The sequence below is a fragment of the Gopherus flavomarginatus genome, assembly GCF_025201925.1.
Source record: "Gopherus flavomarginatus isolate rGopFla2 chromosome 13 unlocalized genomic scaffold, rGopFla2.mat.asm SUPER_13_unloc_1, whole genome shotgun sequence".
In the NCBI taxonomy this organism is placed as follows: Eukaryota; Metazoa; Chordata; order Testudines; family Testudinidae; genus Gopherus; species Gopherus flavomarginatus.
This window is the reverse complement of record NW_026114609.1, coordinates 5,043,082-5,049,166: the sequence shown is the minus strand read 5'-3', so window position 1 is coordinate 5,049,166 and position 6,085 is coordinate 5,043,082. Positions and strand designations below refer to the sequence as shown.

General features: G+C 53.1%; 1 non-coding gene across 1 annotated transcript; it reads right to left on the bottom strand.

Moving 5' to 3' along the window:
• Window positions 1–2,981: 2,981 nt before the first annotated feature.
• Window positions 2,982–3,063, bottom strand: TRNAS-UGA (transfer RNA serine (anticodon UGA)). The gene has a single exon. It is a non-coding gene; the product is annotated as a tRNA-Ser (tRNA).
• Between the last annotated feature and the right edge of the window lie 3,022 nt (window positions 3,064–6,085).

Here is a 6,085-nt window from a genome sequence, read left to right as displayed (position 1 = left end):
GAGCACTGCCCCTGACACCCCCTCAGTCTTTGCTCCCCAAACCACATGTGTGCTCACCCTCTTCTCTGTGAGACTCTAACCCTGCCTGGCTTTCTGTATGTTGATGTGGTTTTCGTCTGTCGTGTTGATGTGCATGTGGGTCCTGTGTGATTTTGGTGGATGCCTGGCATAGTTTTGTGTGTGTGTGTGTATGATTTTTGCATACCGATTGGTTTTTTGCTTAGTATTCTTTTGGTATGTGGGTTTTGTGCTTTCTTGTTGTGGGCTTTTGCTGTGTTTTTTGGTGTGGATTTGTTCTTTCTATATTTTGTGTGGCTTTCCCTTTTGTGTATATGGCTGTGTGTGCTGTGTGGGTTTGTGTGGGTTTGGTTTTTGTTTATGTCTGTGTGGGCCTGTGCAGTGTGTGATTTTCTCTTTTTCTCTGTGTGTTTGTCTCTCTGTTTGTATCTTCATGTGTAAATTCACTGGAACTTTTCAAAATCTCCACAGCTTTGCCAATTTTCACCAGGAATTTTTCTCTATTAACAAATTCTAACGTGTTCCCTACCAGTTGGTGACCATTGCCCCAGGGGCATGTCAGTGTCAGGGGCCTGATTTCCCATTGACCCTTCCCTTATTGGGACTGGGAACCAACCAACCAAAAACCCCACTAAGTTTTAGTAAAGGGCCAACAGTCCCTTACACGAGCCAGCCCCGTGAGGGTCACTCATGGCCTGAAAAGGCAGCACAAGCTGGTCCCATGGTGTAATGGGCAGCACTCAGGACCCTGAATCTTGCAGTCTGAGTTCAAATGTCAGTGGGACCTTGTGCTGGTTTGTGGTAAAGCCCTGGAGCTCAAAGTGCTCAATTTCCCTATCTCCAGCTGTTTAAGAGTGAGTCTTTTCCCTCCTGCTGGGTGACTCACACAAACTAGAGCCAGGTCTTTGGTTGAGATGGCTGCAATGGACTGGGGTGTAGAAGTGGCTATGGCTTCCTGTGGTGTGACCTGGTGGTTGGTATTCTTGCTGCTTCACCTGATGCTCACAAGTTTGGCCCTTGTGCTTCCTGCCACACTTTTCCTCTGGCCCACAAGGCGCTTGAAGAAAGGAGTGCCAGGGCCAGGATTAATAGTCAGGGCTTGGCAGGAGGGAGATGGAGCCCAGCCTGGAGCCCCTCACACCTTCCCCCCTCTGGACACTTAGAGCAGAGGCAGCTGGTGCTGACAGCTCCAAGGGAAGGTTTATAAGCCACAGAGCAATTGAAGGCGGGGCTAGAGGAGGGGAGAACCATGCCTTTGAATGGCCAGCAGACAGTCACAAAGACCCCCGGCCAGGCTGCTTCCTGGCATGCCAAACACCCACTGAAAGCGACCCGCAGACCAGCATGTAGGGCAGCTGCTGATGCTCTGTGGCCAATATCAGAAGAAGGTAGGAAAGCAGGACCAGCCCCCTGGTGTGGCCTCTGTCTGTTCCCACTCAAGGTGCTCACTTTTGCAGTGGGGCAGGAGATTTTACCTCAAGAGGCTTTCCCCCAGCTGGCTAGAAGCAGAGAAACACCCAGGCTCCCAAGGTGCTATTTACCAACCCCCTCAAGCACAGGGACAGGTGCACACTTGGAAGAGGGAAACTGCTCTACACGCCAGCCTGGGCAGCCGCCCATTTTCTTTGGCAAGTCAGGAATGGCAAAGGCTAGACTGGAAGGACTTGGGGCTCCTGCCCCAGCCTTTGTGACACCCAACCCCCAACTCCTTCCCGGGGCTCTAGCTGAAGCCAGAGCATTGGCCTGAGCGGCCAAGAAGAGGTTCCAGCCCTGAAGGGAGCAGGACTTTCAGCACGAAGGTAAAACTGCAGCAACACAACCATAAAGGGACTTGAACCCTCAATTTTCTGCCCTAAAGTCAGGCACCTTCTCTATTAGGCCACAGGAGAAAAACCCCTCCAAGCCTTTCTTTAGGAAAGACAGACACTATGTTTCTCGGATCTTCTACTGAGTGGGGCTGAGACTCTCTGGGCACAAGAAGTAGAGTTCCCAGCGACACGTGAGAATTAATTCTATGGAGCCGGGTGCAGGACTTTGGCAGGGAGGCTCAGGCATGGGGGATTGGGGTGCAGTGGACGGGCTGGCTGTCTAGGTGAGGAGATTTACTGACCCTCAGGTGCAGGAGAGAGGAAGAGAACGAGGAATTGGCAGTGGCCCTGGAGAATAAGAGGAGGGGTGGAGGCTCCTAGCAAGCCTGGCTAGCTCAATCAGTAGAGCATCAGGCTCTTAATGAGAGGAGCCAGGGTTTGAGCTGCAGTCCAGGGACTCAGCTTTTAAGTTGCCTTGTGTGCCAGGAGCCAAATGATTCTTGGTGGTGCCTAGAGCCATGTGTGGGACAGAGAGGCTGAGACTTGTGGCACTTGCTCTGCGGCAGGGATCCTGGCAGCTCAGACTCAGGGAAGGCTTCTGCACTCAGAGCCGCTGACTTAGAGTTCCCGGGCAGTGCTCAATGCCTATTCCACCTCAGGCCCTGCCCCCAAACCATCAAATCTCTTCCTACCCGACCCTACCCCACTTCTTTCTCTCCTCACTCCTCCAGCACACCCCATCAATGGCCAGCAGGAGGTGCTGAAAGAGAAGAGGAGGAGCTTGTCAGCCAGGCCTGCTAGCAGGTGGGAGGTGCAGGGGCAGAGGTGGCTGCTGGGCAGCTTTTTTTTTTTTTCCTCTGTTTGTTCTGCAGCCCTGTAGCACCCATGGAGTCGCTGACTTTGCTCTTTTCGCACGCTAGAGAGAGGAGCAGAACCAGGGCTATGGCTGATCTATGGGGCACTAGTTGAGTGGCAGAGGCAGCAGGTGCTGAGAGTTTGCCTGACCCCTCAGGGACACAGTGTGAGGTGGTGTCCCAGGCATCTCTATGAAAGGAGCAGAACAGGATTTACTTGGGGTGGGGAGAGAATTGAGAGTGTCTCAGGGGGTTGTAGAGAGGTATTGGCCGGGTTAGAGACTGGCTAAAACACAAGCCTCGCTGTGAGCAGGATTTGAACCTGCGCAGCGTAACCCTATTGGATTTCAACTCCAACACCTTAACCGCTCAGCCATCAGAGCTGTGAGCACAAAGCTTCCCCAATGCCAGAGAAACTGGTAAAGAATCACAATGCCCAGGCTTGAAGTCATCTGAACTACAGAATTCCCACCCCAAACCTGGCTCCCAAAGCACAGGGGGGATTTGGGGTTTGTTCTCTTTGCTTAGCCATGTGCAGTCGCTCAGAGAGTGCGTTTAAAAGTTTCCCCTCCCGCAGAGCGGGAATGGGAAATGATTCTCAGCTTGAAGCCTGATGTGAATGAGGATGTCTGGGCCACAGGGCCAGGGACTGATCTTTGCTATAGAAACCAGTGACACACGGAACCAGGCTAAGGAAAATGTTTCCTGGAGTCAATAACTGGAATAGCAGCAGTATTGTGCAGAGAAATGTCTCACAAGAGGAGTCAGCGCATTGGTGGTTCAGTAGCAGAAGTCACAGATACAGCGGGGGAGGTCTGTGGATCGGGAGTGAGAGGCACTGGCAGAGCAGTGAGAGGGGAGCCCAGGGCTGGGATAACAGGGGCTGTGGGTCAGGACAGGCAGTTCTGCATGGAGTGTTCAGAGGTGCCCTGTATCTGCCCTTTCTCTGCACCGTCCCTGCTCCCAGAATGCACCAGGCCCTGGACTGAACTCTTCCCCTGCAGGCTGAGCTGGTTTCGTTTGCTGTGATCCTGTTGGATGGGCAGGGGGGGAGTGACAGTCCCAGCCCAGAGCCAACGCCCCCCTGTCACCCAGCACCCTTGGCCCCAGATCCACCCAGCCTAGTAGAGAACTCAGCAGGGCAGGTCAGCCAGGAGCTGTGCCCTGCCAGGCGCTCAGGGGCATCTACCCTGCAGCTGGGGGATCTCCCCAGCGTGGTCCATGGGAGCTCGTGCACTAATGGGTAGCAGCAGCAGCTGTGTGGTGGGTTGGGCTGGTGACCCGGGTCCATCTCCTGGGGTCGGCTGGCTTCATGCTCAGGCGACTGGCCCCAGTCACTGGCCAAGCCCCTCAGCCACGCTGCCTCTGTTAGCGCACTAGCCTTGGGTGGAAGCTGCTGGCTGGCTGGACCCTGAGGGTGGGTCAGGCACTAGGGGAAACCCTCCGGCCTGGAGATTTGTTGCCCAGATTCCTGAGAGCTGTCCATCCCCATGGCTTGTGTGGCTGTCCCCCGGGGCCCAGCAATGGCTCTGGAGGGTGACTCATGTCACCTGGGGGGAGGTGATCCTGGCAGTGGGCAGCCGGGGGTTCTGACTTACTGATAAAATTGGTCTCTTCACTCCATGGTGCTCGGTGGCCTGGGTCAGTACCAACACTTCCCAGGAATAGGTCGGGGTTGGGTGGGGTTAGAATTTTCCTCTAAAGCGATTTTAGGGTCTGATCCTGCAACTCCCCCATGTACCCACTACAGGATGGGTCCAGGCACCTCACTCGATCCAGTGCTGGCGTATACAGCAGAGAATTGGAAGCGGCAAATCGGGGGGTCCTCTAAAGGGACAAGAAATACAAGAAATTACTTTTGAAAGGAGAAAAGAAAAAGACGACATTCTCGAGCTGTTTAATAGGGCGAACTGCCCCTTGCAGGCTGCGAAGGGAAATCTCAGGGGTTGTGTTCACCTGTTCCTAGGGCTGTGTCCTCAAGACAGATTTGTGGAAGAAAGAAAATCACCACCGAGAGAGGAGTTGGGCTTAGTGTGGATTTTTGTGCTTTGGCAGGGAATTTAGGATCTGGGACTGGAGCCTTAAAGAGGGAGCGGGTGAAGGCTCCCCTCTGCTTTCAGGCTGAAGGAATCCTGGGTTTGGTCAGTCCATCCGGGGGGTCACATCGCTCCCAGGCAAAGAGAGGAGGAGAACTCCCCCCACAATGACACATGCAGATCCTGGAGAAGAAAGAGTAAAGAGACCAGCAGCAGGTGAAGGTGACTGAGGAGGGGAATCCCTTGTGCATGTTACAGAGCACTTGGGCAGCTGTGGCCATTCAAACACACTGAGCTTTACTAATGAGTAAGGCCAGACTGCTGTGACTCAGAGAAGGGTTTAGGTGTCATAATGGACAAACAGCTCAGCATGAAATCCCCGTGCGATGCTGTGGTCGTCCTTGGATGTACAGAGAGGAGAACAGTGACTAGATATAGGGCACTAGTGTTATCTCTGTACAACATTGGTCAGACCAACACTGGACTTTTGCACACAGTCGTCCTGGCCACATTTTAAGTTGAAGAATGAAAAATTGGACAGGGGGGCAGAAAAGAGGAAAAAAGCGTTGAAAAGTTACCTTCCATTGCGAGACAAGAGCTCAGTCTGCTCAGTTTATCACAGAGTAGACCAAGAGATCACTTGATGACAATGCGTAAATGCCCTCCCAAAGAGAAAATTCTGGGTACTGAAGGGCTCTTTAACCTAGCAGCAAAAGGCAGAACAAGAACCAGTGGCTGGAAGTTAATGGCAGAGAAACTAAGATGAGAAATAAGGGACACATTTGCAATCGGTTGATTAAACATTGGAACAAAGTACCCAGGGCAATGATGGATTCTCCACCCCACATGGGGGTGGCAAGAGGGGACGGGGGGGGCTGAAGAAAGTGCTCTCGGGTGAGATAGAAAACCATTTCTCTCCGGTGCTTCGCTGGTGGCCTTGCTCTCATGCTCAGGGTCTCCCTGATCTCCGTTGCTGGGGTCAGGAAGGAATTTGCCCCAGCTCACACTGGTAGGGATGTTGGAGTTTTTGTCATCCTCTGTGGCATGGGGCACAAGTCACTTGCCCAGATCAGCTGGGTACATCTCACCAAATCAATTCCAGTTCAGGGTCCTCCAGTATTGGTACCCCTCTGCCTCTCCTATGCTCTGCCTGTGGCACACAACGGGATATTCTCCTAAGGGCTGGAATATTTTGGTTTAATCCAGGTGGTTGGGCTCAGTGCAGGGGTGACTTTGTGGCCTGTCACGTGCATGGGAGTTAGACAGGATTATTTAGCTGTCTTGACTGGCCTTAAAATCTAGACATGGATGTTCTGGCTACAAAGTTGCAGTGTGTGACCCATGGTCTCTCCAGCTCCCAGGGGCCTCT